Source organism: Erythrolamprus reginae, chromosome Z (assembly GCF_031021105.1).
Source record: "Erythrolamprus reginae isolate rEryReg1 chromosome Z, rEryReg1.hap1, whole genome shotgun sequence".
Lineage (NCBI taxonomy): Eukaryota > Metazoa > Chordata > Lepidosauria > Squamata > Dipsadidae > Erythrolamprus > Erythrolamprus reginae.
In genome coordinates, this window is record NC_091963.1 from 105,204,807 (window position 1) to 105,218,456 (window position 13,650).

General features: G+C 38.8%; 1 protein-coding gene across 1 annotated transcript in view; it reads left to right on the top strand.

Moving 5' to 3' along the window:
* Positions 1-8,069: 8,069 nt before the first annotated feature.
* LOC139154889 (gasdermin-A2-like) overlaps positions 8,070-13,650 on the top strand; it is a 57,911-nt gene continuing 52,330 nt past the window's right edge. The window contains exon 1 of the mRNA XM_070729948.1: positions 8,070-8,096. The gene's annotated coding sequence lies outside the window, so the exon portion shown is untranslated. The remainder of the gene's footprint in view (positions 8,097-13,650) is intronic.

The following is a 13,650-nucleotide window of genomic DNA, read 5'->3' on the forward strand; positions in this document are numbered from 1 at the left end:
TTTGCCCTGGGTCCTTGTTCAAATTATTTGACTTGTGTTTTAAAGACTGCTTTATTATTGTTCTAGACAACTTAACAAAATGAAAAAGCTTTTTAAAATAAATGCTTGGTTTGAAGAGGCCCAGTGCTATTGTATCTTCTTTTAAATAGCAGAGAATGCTTCCAGAAAGCCGCATCAATTTTAAAGATCTGTAAAAGTATAATCTGAAATTATGTTTATAAGTGGATAGATAAAAATAAAAATTAAATGTTATGAGAAATGTATGAATATATTAAAATGACTTTATATTTTTTCTTTTTTATTAACTCAATTTTATGTTATTACAATGTTTGAACAAAATTCTTCTTTTAACTTAGATTAATATGTTGAATTAATGAATTAAGAATATATTCTTTTTCTGTATTAAAAATTAACTTCTAAGACGAGAGGGGTTATTGTAACCCTACTATGTGTTAAGTGTTTGTATGTTTGTGTGTGATTTTTATGAAAAATTACTAAAGTTTTATCAAAAAAAATAATAATTAGGAGTTAGTGTGATTACATTTAAGAAAAAAATTGCGATTAATATACTGCCATAATGTACATTTATTTATTTATTTATTTATTTATTTATTTATCTGTCAAACAAGTATAGTGTTATAGTACATATTAATATAACATAACATAAGTAGAATGTAGTAATAGAAAGGATAATAAGACCGGGACATTAGGCACATAAGTGCACTTATGCACGCCCCTTACAGACCTCTTAGAAAAGAGAAGTCAATTGTAGATAATGTAAGGTTGAAGATTTTGGGGTTGGGGGAAGCAACAACAGAGTTAGGTAATGAGTTCCAGGCGGTGACCACTCTATTGCTGAAATTGTATTTTCTGCAGTCAAGTTTGGAGCGATATACATTCAGTTTGTATCACGTTCTCTTGTGTTGTTGTTGTTGTTGTTGTTAAAGGTGAAGTAGTCACTGACAGGGAGTACGTTATGATGTATGATTTTATGAACAGTTAAATCAGTTTAGAAATGACGTAGTTGTAAATTTTCTAAATTTAGTATTTGAAGTCTGGAGGAGTAGGGTAATTTGTTACGTGAGGAGGAATAAAGGACTCTTCTTGTGAAGTATTTCTGGACTCCTTTGATTGTATTAATATCTGATATGCAGTGTGGATTCCACACAGGTGAGCTATATTCTAGAATAGGTCTGATGAATGTTTTGTATGCTCTGGTTAATAAATCAGTGTTTCCAGAGAAGAAGCTACGTAAGATTAGGTTTACAATTCTTAAAGCCTTTTTGGCAATGCTGTTACAGAGGGCTCTAGCACCTAAGTCATTGGAAATGAGTACTCCAAGGTCTTTGACTGAGTGAGGGTCTGCTGTTAGTTCAGTTTTACCAAGTATGTATTTGTTGGTAGAGATTTGAAGTTGCCAGTTGGTAGACCATTCAGCTACATGGTCAAGGTCCTTTTGAAGGGTAGAAGTATTGTCAGTAGTATTAAATAGTTTAACATCATCAGCAAAGAGAACACAATTGCTTGTCATGTAGTCACAGAGATCGTTTATGTAGAGTATAACGAGAGTAGGTCCTAAAATACTGCCTTGTGGGACACCACTGTTAACTGGAGCAGGATTAGATATGGCATTACCTATTTTGACCACTTGTTGTCTATCGGACAGGAACGCTGAAATCCAATCATGCACAGATCCAGAGATGCCATAGGATTTTAGTTTCAGAAGAAGTTTGTCATGAACTACTGAGTCAAAGGCTTTGCAAAAGTCTATATAGATTGCAATTTCTCCAATTCTTTGCTATTTTGATGGGTCAGGCATACAGTCATAGAAATACTTCTAGTATTTCTAAAACTTATTACATTGGTGTAATTAGTTGTATTTTAGTGATGTCACAATTTATCTCCCAGGCACCTTCTCCTCAACTCATGTTTAGAAAAGAGGACTTCACAACTGTTACTGGCAAATATAAAAGAACTATGATAAAATTAAAATAAACTGTAAAACAGCTCCTTCTATAGCATGAACCACCTGACCACAGAAAATACTTTCCCCCCATGTATAAACATTCCTTCAGACCCACATCAGTATTACAGCCACTAACAAAAATTACTTTCTCTTTTTTTCTTTTTAAAATAATGGTAATTTTTTGTGGCTTTAAGTAGTCACAATAAAAACATTTTCCACTCTAGCATTTGTCAATGGAAGCATAACTATCAAGCAGCTACATTTAAAAAAAAAAACTTCCACGGGGTGGCTGCAAAACCAGAGGGCTTGAAGCAGGAAATTGACTAGGCTTTGAGAATTGGCTTGTGCTATAATTTGGCCCAAATACTGAGGTACAACAGGTCCTTGGCCCTCCCTAGCAGCAGTTGGAGTAATGGTTGCCCCTGGAATAGCAGAGGGAACTACAGGAACAGGAACAGGTTGGGATACAAGGGCCAGAGGCAAAAATGTTCCTCCCTATAAGCGGTGGAGAAGCAATGACTTCCTGTTCTACTTCGGCCCCCTGGAGGTAGAACAGGTGCCCCTCCCCAAGTAAGTGGGGAGACAAACCCAGAGTGGGTTATCTAATTACTCAGATTCTGGAATTTCAGCCAATCTGGCAGCTTTGGCAAACTGACTGTCTTCAGCTTTTTGCCTCCTCTCCATCCTTATTTGTATCTTCAGAAGATTTAGAAGATGCAGGAGATCTAGATCTGCAGCGGTCAAACTCCCCCTTTAGAGATGCTCTGGAAGGGTGTGGGCTGGGCTTTTCAGCCCGTTAGTCCTCACTATGCCACTTAGAAGAGGAGCAGTCAGAAGAATCTGAACTCCAAATACACAGATAATCTCCACTGTTAAAGACCTCGGTATTTATTTATTTATTGGATTTGTATGCCACCCCTCTCCATAGACTCGGGGCGGCTAACAACAATGATAAAAACAGCATGTAACAATCCAATTAATAAAACAACTAAAAACCCTTATTATAAAACCAAACATACACACAAACATACCATGCATAAGTTGTAATGGCCTAGGGGGAAGGAATATCTTAACTCCCCCATGCCTGGCAGCATAAGTGAGTCTTGAGTAGTTTACGAAAGACAGGGAGGGTGGGGCAGTTCTAATCTCCGGGGGGAGTTGGTTCCAGAGGGCCGGGGCCGCCACAGAGAAGGCTCTTCCCCTGGGGCCCACCAAACAACATTGTTTAGTCGACGGGACACGGAGAAGGCCCACTCTATGGGACCTTATCGGTCGCTGGGATTTGTGCGGTAGCAGGCGGTTCCGGAGGTAATCTGGTATACTAAAAACAAAAGATTTAAGTGCCAAAGCCCACTGCAACAACATAGACAAGAAGGCTTTAAGAGTTGTAAACCTAATCCTACGTAGCTTCAGCTGGCAGCAGAGGTGCCCCAGTTAGTCCCGCCCAGGAGCCACCAGCAGGAAGATATCCTGCATGAAGGAAAGCAGCTCGTGAAGGAGTCAATACTTCCCAGTCTCTGGCAAGCGGGCAATGCAGGCAACCGTCATTTCCCTGACGAGCTGCTTTCCTTTCTGCAGGATTGACCAGGGTGCCTCTGCCATCGATGCACCAGCCAATAGCCGCGGGGCTGGATCCTATGCGGGGGCGGGGGCATCCCTCAATCCCGGCCGGGAGTCACCAGTGGAAAGAAATCCTGCAGGAAGGAGAGCAGCTTGTTGGGGAGACGATGCTCCTCCGTCTCTGGCAAGTGGGCAACGCGGGCCACCATCCTCTCCCCGACAAGCTGCTTTCCTTCCTATTCTTCCCAAGAGTTACTTCATTTCTGCTAATTGTGGCATACCTATATCCACAAGACTGTGCAAATAAGACATTAAAAACTCTAGCTGATCAGTTTATGGAGGCTGAAGCCAAAACCACAATTCGCTGGCCATTATTTTGTAAAATTTAAACAAGACAAACTTAAGGAAAGAGCTTGCATCCTGTCAATTGTTCCACTAGAGGCAAGAATATTTTAGACCATTGCTACACGACATTAAAATATGCTTATCGGTCTTTACCATGAGTAGCTGTGAGACACTCTGGTCATGGTATGATTCACCTTGTACCTGCTTACAGGCAAAGACTTAAAACCACAAAACCAATAATTAAATCAATGAAGTCTTGGATTGAGGAGGCAAATTTAAAGCTACAGACTTGCTTTGACTGCACTGATTGGGATATTTTTGAAGACACCTCTGCAGAACTGGATGAACTCACAACTACTATAACATCATATGTCAGCTTCTGTGAAGACCTATGTGTACTGACCAGGAACTTGTTAATATACAGCAACAACAAACCTTGGTTCGCAGGTAACTTTAAGCAACTATGTCATTCCAAAAAAGAAACCTATAGAAAAGATGATAAAATACTGTACAAACAGACCAGAAATGTATTGACAAGTGAGATGAGGGCAGCAAAAAGAAACTACTCTGAAAAGCTAAAGAATCAGTTCTCAACAAATGTACCAGCAAACATGTGGAGAACTTTTAAAAATATCACTGGTTATGACAAACCACCTTCCCAGGCTGAAAGAAATCCACAACTGGCAGTGTCTTAATGCAGGTTTGGAAGGAAACTACAACCAATCTCCACAACCCCCTTCTCCCAGACACACCAACAACAGCCAAGCCTCCTACAATTGACCTTATACCATTGCATGTGTTCACAATCCCTAGTAATAAAAGAAAAGGAAGTACAAGACCTATTTCACTGAAAAGTTCCATGCCCAGACAAGATAACACTTATTGCTTAAAGTCTGTGCTGCCTAATTGGCCCCCATCTTAACCAAATCTTCAATAAATTGCTAGAGGTGTGCTACGTTCCTTCTTGCTTCAAACACTCTACTATCATCCCAGTGCCAAAGAAGGTCACTATCCAAGAACTGAACAACTACAGACTAGTTGCTCTAACATCTCTAGTTATGAAAACCTAGTGCTGCCCCCACAGATCCACTGTTGGATCCCCTGCAATTTGCATACTGAGCAAACAGATCAACAGATAATGCCGTTAATAATGACCTATAAAGCCCTTCATGGCATCGGACCAGATGGAAGTTTCCACAACTAACCTTGTTTGAGTCTGGAACCGAATGCACTCAAAACCATGGAAATGGTGATAGACTTACTTCCACCTCTTAAAATACTAGATAAAACAGAATCAGCATAAAGACCTTCAAATTTTTAGATTTGACCATATTGCAAGATCTAAAACGAACACCTAACATCAAAAATGTCATCAAAAAAGCACAACAAAGCATGTTCTTTCAGTGCCAACTCAGAAAGCTCAAACTGCCCAAGGAGCTGCTGACACAGTTCTACAGAGGAACAAACTGAACAAACAAATTATCACAGATAACCCCCACTCGGTCAAAGACCTCGGAATACTAATAACAAAAGACTTAAGTGCCAAAGCCCACTGCAACCACATCACTAAAAAAGCTTCAAGAGTTGTTAATCTAATCCTACATAGCTTCTGCTCTAGCAATCTCACACTACTTACCAGAGTTTACAAAACTTTCGCCAGACCCATCCTCGAATACAGCTCATCTGTTTGGAACCCATATCGCATCTCAGACATTAACACCCTTGAAAATCTCCAAAGATACTTCACCAGAAGAGCCCTTCATTCCTCCACTCGAAATAGAATACCCTACGAGACTAGACTTTCAATCCTGGGCCTAGAAAGCTTAGAACTACGATGCCTTAAAAATGATCTAAGTATTGCTCACAAGATCATATGCGGCAACGTCCTGCCTGTCAATGACTACTTCAGCTTCAACCACAAAAACACAAGAGCACACAACAGATACAAGCTTAATATTAACCGCTCCAAATTAGACTGTAAAAAATACGACTTTAGTAATCGAGTTGTCAAAGCATGGAATTTAGAATAGAATAGAATAGAATAGAATAGAATTTTATTGGCCAAGTGTGATTGGACACACAAGGAATTTGTCTTGGTGCATATGCTCTCAACGTACATAAAATAAAATATACATTTGTCAAGAATCATGTGGTACAACACTTAATGATTGTCATAGGGGTCAAATAAGCAATGAAGAAGCAATATTAATAAAAATCTTAGGATATACGCAACAAGTTACAGTCATACAGTCAACATGGGAGGAAATGGGTGATAGGAATGATGAGGAAAACTAGTAGAATAGAAGTGCAGATTTAGTAGAAAGTCTGACAGTGTTGAGGGAATTATTTGTTTAGTAGAGTGATGGCGTTCGGGAAAAAACTGTTCTTGTGTCTAGTTGTCTTGGTGTGCAGTGCTCTGTAGCGACGTTTTGAGGGTAGGAGTTGAAACAATTTGTGTCCAGGATGTGAGGGGTCAGTAAATATTTTACCCGCCCTCTTTTTGACTCGTGCAGTATACAGGTCCTCAATGGAAGGCAGATTGGCAGCAATTGTTTTTTCTGCAATTCTGATTATCCTCTGAAGTCTGTGTCGGTCCTGTTGGGTTGCAGCACCAAACCAGACAGTTATAGAGGTGCAGACTCTGTAGTATCTTCCCCTATCCCACAACATTTTACCCTCAGACTACCCACAGTTGACCTCTCCAGATTCCTAAGAGGTCAGTAAGGGGCGTGCATAAGTGCACTAGTGTGCCTCCTGTCCCCTGTCCTATTGTCTCTCCTATATCTCATACATCATATCTACTATTCTTCTATTCTAATCTTCTTATACTACTCTCATATTATTCCTCTATTCTCTATTTGATATATTCTACTCCCAAATGTTCACTTCTATTCTTTCTCATATATATTTACTCGAGTATAACCTCTATAACCTTCATTTGTATTGTTGTGTATTGGACAAAAGAAAATAAATGAATGAATGAATGAATGAATGAATGAATGAATGAATGAATAAATGGGTCTGTCGTCTGCACCTTTATAACAAACAATTGCTACCAACCTTCCTTCCATTGAGGACCTGTATACTGCACAAGTCAAAAATTGGGCTTTGAAAATATTTACGGACATCTCAAATCCCAGACACAAACTGCTTCAACTCTTACTTTCAAAACAATGCTATAGAGCACTGCATACCAGAACAATTAGACGCAAGAACAGATTTTTCCTGAGCACCATCATTCAGATAAACAATTCCCTCAACTCTGTCAAACTATTAATCTTCTCATGATTCCCACCACCCCTCTCCTCCCACAAATAACTGCATGACCATAACTTTGTTGCTTGGATTCTTACAATTTATATTGACTCCTTCCTAATAAGATTTGATTGTTTATATGCACTTGGCCAATAAATGCTGTTTTGTTCTATTCTATTCTATTCTACCAATACATAAAATGAAAGACTTAGAAGTTTCTTTTACTTGCAAAGTACTCTTGAAAATGCGGTGTTTTCCCATATTAACATTTAGACATAAGTTCCTATCATTTTATCAGGAATAGAACTTGCTGAAAACTTGGAGTTCGCTGAACTTTTGGTGCTTGAGATAGAGAATGCACAAATGTGAGAGCCACCCAGACTGAGGTCACCCAATAAATTTAAGGCTTCAGATAAAAAGGGTTTCGAGATGAGAGCAAAATGGTGATAAGTAAGAAATAGACACCTTCTAGTCGTGTTTTTCAGTCTTAACGGATGTGTACATTTCCAACTTACAGAATTTCCGAGCATTTGAACAGTCCTGTAAATGTGTTCCTTTGGATCTTTTGAACAGGGCGGGATGGGGGATTTGGAAATCGTTCACTGTGCTTTTATTTACCGCTCTTCCTGCCACATTGAAACAAATCCATGAAAATAATGCATATCTCCTGTAGCTGTCTCAGCCTGACTTAGAGAAAGTCCCATCGATCGTTGTAATATTTTCCATTGTTCACACAGGGACTTTCTCCGTTTAAGAATCATTAGCGATGGAAGGAACAACCCCTTCTCTGACAATTTCCGCCCCACCTGAACTCTTATCTCTAGCCTCCCGGTCTCTTTACCACATAGTGCAAGATAAGCTTGTTAATTCTCCTATGTATTCAGCTTCTCATCCCTACAAGTCAAATATTGAATCTCGTTAGAAAATTATTTCACAGCTGTGAGGAGCGCTGTTTAAAGCATAGGCCAAGGTAAGAAAAATTAAGCCTTTTTATTTTTAAACTTTTTATTGTTGGGCGAGGGATTGTTTAATATTATTCTTCCAGTTTCAGTTAAGCAAACTTCCCAGGGACTGGAATGAAGCGGGGGTCCTTTTACTGCAGAAATTGTAAATACAGTGTTAGGTATCGCTCCTAGTTTTTAGACTAACTCAACCCGAAAGTGATACGAAATAAAATGTAGAACTAAAGATAGTAACCGATGTTTGTAAGGCGGAGATCATCGTCATTTATACATTGTTTCCTAAATCTGGGTAAATTGCTGCACATCCGACAAAAATGATTTTACTTTGGGTAAAGACACACAAACCCACTACACAATCACAACAGGGACATTTTGCAGGAGATTTGGGGCAATGAAGGAAAAGGTTTGGGAAACAAACAAAAGTTGGGAAACTGTACAATACTGGATGCTTCATCTTTTGCTTTTTTTAAAAGAGTCAGCTATGGTGGATGATAGTATTTTGACACAGAAATCCACTTTCCCCAGCCAGGAAGCCTAAAATTAAACACACGTTGCTGTTGTTTTGATCTAATCCCTAAATCCACTGAAGGTTCTGATATTTCTAATTCAGGCCAAAGCAATGATTTATTAAATCTGAAGCAACCATCTACTTATTTTTTTCATCTGTACCTTAACATACTTTTTATGATTCAATGAATCATAGCATTAAATCATAGCATGATTCAATGAGAAAACTCAAAAGGAGAATGAAGCAGATTGCATGAACTATATACTTCAAGTAAAGATACAGTGGTACCTCTACTTAAGAACGCCTCTACTTAAGAACTTTTCTGGATAAGAAACGGGTGTTCAAGATTTTTTCCTCTTCTTAAGAACCATTTTCTACTTAAGAACCCGAACCTGGAAAAAATTCCCAAGAAATTTGAGAGAGGCACGAAGGCCTGGCCAGTTTCCTGCCATTCCCCCTTTATTCCCGGCCATCTCAGGCCTTTCTGGGCTACCAGAGGAGCCTTTTGGTGGTGTTGAAGGAGGCTTTGGCAGTCCAGAATAAATGAAGCATTTCCCTTTCTCTGGGCGCTTGGACAGGGAATAAACCTCTGCCAGCGCCCAGAGAAAAGAAATGCTTCCTTCACTCTGGGTAGCAGCTGTCCTCCTCCTCTTCTTATTCCTCCTCCTCCCACCCAAATTCTGAGCTTTTATTTCTTTCCTAATGGGTTTGAACACATTATTTGCTTTTACATTGGTTCCTATGGGAAAAATGTTTCTCCTTACAAACTTTTCTACTTAAGAACCTAGTCACGGAATGTATTAAGTTCTTAAGTAGAGGTACCACTGTGTATGTGTGTGTGTGTATATCACAGGGAATCCCCAGTGGCTTTCAAGTAAGATTTTTATTTTGAAAGACATTTTATTCAACTGCTATTGTGAACATTCCCATTATAGTTTAGAGATATTTAGAGGAAGAGTAACTATCAATCTTGAATTACGTTACAATAAATCATTTTTTTAAGTTTGGTATTCATAATCCATCCAATGCTGCCTCCTTTATATTTGACATCTAGACAAAAATAGTTACTCAAATTTCTTATATGACATTGAAAAGCTATTGCCGGATACACTTTTTAGGCTGTTTCTATTCTAATCACATCTAATCATTTAGGCCATTGTGCTTCAATCTTCTCCATGTGTACTTGATATCAATTTTCATGTATGTTTCTTAACTCTACTTTTATAATAGTTGCTCTTTAACAGAAAGAAAAAACAAGAAAAAAGAGCAAATCACATCTACTAATTTTTAAATTTTATCAAGGGGAAAAAATCCAAATAATATGTCACATATGTCGCAATAAACCAAATTAACAAATCCAGGGCTGAAAGCGTTTCCTCCTCCTCCCACCCAAATTCTGAGCTTTTATTTCTTTCCTAATGGGTTTGTACATATTATTTGCTTTTACATTGATTCCTATGGGAAAAATCGCTTTTACTTACAAACTTTTCTACTTAAGAACCTGGTCACGGAACGAATTAAGTTCGTAAGTAGAGGTACCACTGTGTATGTGTGTGTGTGTCGCAATAAACCAAATTAACAAACCCAGGCCTGAAAGCGTTTCCTCTAATGCATGTGCACTTTGAACTGGTTGCATGTCTTCCTGTGTGATGCAATCTCTTTGTTTGCAGTTTTATTCTGCTGCATACTGAGGAGTGGTCTGTATTGCAGTCAGCATCCTGATAGCTACGTGTAATTCTAACGCTGGAAAGATTAGAATGCCTAGTCAGTATCAATTCGAGCTTGTGCCAATGCCTCGATCTTGGATGCCTTCCAGAGACTCTGTGTTGAGGCTTTGTTTTGAAGAATGTATTGCTAACACATAAACTGTAGTAGCAGCAAAACTCCAGCAGGCTTTGGCCATTTTCATTCATCTTCCCAGCTCCAAAGTGACCAAAACAGGCCAAGAACTATAATTGGCTCCAACTCTGGCACTAAAATCTCCAAGAATAAACAGTGATTCTTTATCAATGAGAAAACTCAAAAGGAGAATGAAGCAGATTGCATCAACTATATACTTCAAGTAAAGGTACAGTGGTACCTCTACTTATGAACGCCTCTACTTAAGAACTTTTCTAGATAAGAAACGGGTGTTCAAGATTTTTTTGCCTCTTCTTAAGAACCATTTTCTACTTAAGAACCCGAACCAGGAAAAAATTCCCAAGAAATTTGAGAGCGGCATGAAGGCCCAGCCAGTTTCCTGCCATTCTCCCTTTAATCCCAGCCAGTTTCCTGCCATTCTCCCTTTAATCCCGGCCATTTCAGGCCTTTCTGTGTGTTTAAGGAGGCTTTGGCAGTCCAGAACAAATGAGGCATTTCCCTTTCTCTGGGCGCTTGGACAGGGAATAAACCTCTGCCAGCACTCAGAGAAAAGAAATGCTCCCTTCACTCTGGGTAGCAGCTGTCCTCCTCCTCTTCTTATTCCTCCTCCTCCTCCCACCCAAATTCTGAGCTTTTATTTCTTTCTTAATGGGTTTGAACGCATTATTTGCTTTTACATTGGTTCCTATGGGAAAAATGCTTCGACTTACAAACTTTTCTACTTAAGAACCTAGTCATGGAATTTATTAAGTTCTTAAGTAGAGGTACCACTGTGTATGTGTGTGTGTGTATCACTGGGAATCCCCAGTGGCTTTCAAGTAAGATTTTTATTTTGAAAGACATTTTATTCAACTGCTATTGTGAACATTCCCATTATAGTTTAGAGATATTTAGAGGAAGAGTAACTATCAATCTTGAATTACGTTACAATAAATCATTTTTTAAAGTTTGGTATTCATAATCCATCCAATGCTGCCTCCTTTATATTTGACATCTAGACAAAAATAGTTACTCAAATTTCTTATATGACATTGAAAAGCTATTGCCGGATACACTTTTTAGGCTGTTTCCATTCTAATCACATCTAATCATTTAGGCCATTGTGCTTCAATCTTCTCCATGTATACTTGATATCAATTTTCATGTATGTTTCTTAACTCTACTTTTATAATAGTTGCTCTTTAACAGAAAGAAAAAACAAGAAAAAAGAGCAAATCACATCTACTAATTTTTAAATTTTATCAAGGGGGAAAAATCCAAATAATATGTCACATATGTTGCAATAAACCAAATTAACAAACCCAGGCCTGAAAGCGTTTCCTCCTCCTCCCACCCAAATTCTGAGCTTTTATTTCTTTCCTAATGGGTTTGTACATATTATTTGCTTTTACATTGATTCCTATGGGAAAAATTGCTTTTACTTACAAACTTTTCTACTTAAGAACCTGGTCACGGAACGAATTAAGTTCGTAAGTAGAGGTACCACTGTGTTTGTATGTGTGTGTGTGTGTGTGTGTGTGTGTTGCAATAAACCAAATTAACAAACCCAGGCCTGAAAGCATTTCCTCCTCCTCCCACCCAAATTCTGAGCTTTTATTTCTTTCCTAATGGGTTTGTACTCATTATTTGCTTTTACATTGATTCCTATGGGAATAATTGCTTTTAGTTACAAACTTTTCTACTTAAGAACCTGGTCACAGAACGAATTAAGTTCATAAGTAGAGGTACCACTGTGTATGTGTGAGTGTCGCAATAAACCAAATTAACAAACCCAGTCCGGAAAGCGTTTCCTCTAATGCATGTGCACTTTGAACTGGTTGCATGTCTTCCTGATGTCAATTTGTGATCTTCCTTCCTTCTTTGAGTGATGCAATCTCTTTGTTTGCAGTTTTATTCTGCTGCATACTGAGGAGTGGTCTGTATCACAGTCAGCATCCTGATAGCTACGTGTAATTATAACGCTGGGAAGATTAGAATGCCTAGTCAGTATCAATTCGAGCTGGTGCCAATGCCTCGATCTTGGATGCCTTCAAGAAACTCTGTGTTGAGGCTTTGTTTTGAAGAAAGTATTGCTAACGCATAAACTGTAGTAGCAGCAAAACTCCAGCAGGCTTTGGCCATTTTCATTCATCTTCCCAGCGCCAAAGTGACCAAAACAGGCCAAGAACTATAATTGGCTCCAGCTCTGGCATTAAAATCTCCAAGAATAAACAGTGATTCTTTATCAGGGACTTTCTTGATAGCAGCAAAGCCCACCCCGTATTCTCTAGTCTCATTAGATGGTTTTTCTTGCCAGAGGAATGAGAAGTTTCTCTCCTTAATATACCCTGAATCTGCCCTTCAAGAGCCTTGTCACTTGAAGGGCAACAATTCCATTTGCAGTCTGTTCAGCTCCATATTGATAGCAGCAGACTTGCATACATGTTCTATTTCTTGCTGATTGTCGGAGAAAACAGGGGTCATTGTCCAAACATTCCAACTGCCCAACTTTAGGGCGAAAGTTTTCTTATGGTTATTGCACAGTGCAAAGTTATCAGTCTGCTTGTCATTATGCCAATGAGGCATATTGACCTCTCCTACTGTCAAAAGTGGCCCCTGGTGTCATACTCTATGTCAATCAATTCAAAGACTTATAACCAGTGACTGCTGCTTTCGTGTTGTTTCAGAGCTGTATGAAAAACTGGAATGTCTTCTCCAGAGTATGAGGCCTGGGTAGGTTGCATAGAGGATAGACTGTTATCCAAGCAGCAGATCCCCTCTCTCCACATCGCTGCAATAATACACATCTGGTACGATTGGTTCCAGCTGTGTTGCAGGAGTTAGTCCTGAACTTAGACAGGAAAAATCAAATGCAAAGGTATAGAATTAGAGGCATCTGACTCAACAGTAATAACTGTGAAAAGGATGTAGGTGTCTTAGTGGACCACCACTTGGGTATGAACCAGCAGAATCACTGTCATCATTGTGAAATATCATGAGAAGTGATAGAATAGTGATAGTAAAAGTGAGACATTGACGAATGAGACCGCACTTAGAATGATGTATCTAGTTCTGACTATCATAAGACAGACAGACTGACAGATAGACAGACACAGACAAGGAAGGAAGGAAGGAAATAAATAAATAAATAAATAAATAAATAAATAGAGAGAGAAGAAATAAAGGAAGAAAGAAAGAAAGAAAGAAAGAAAGAA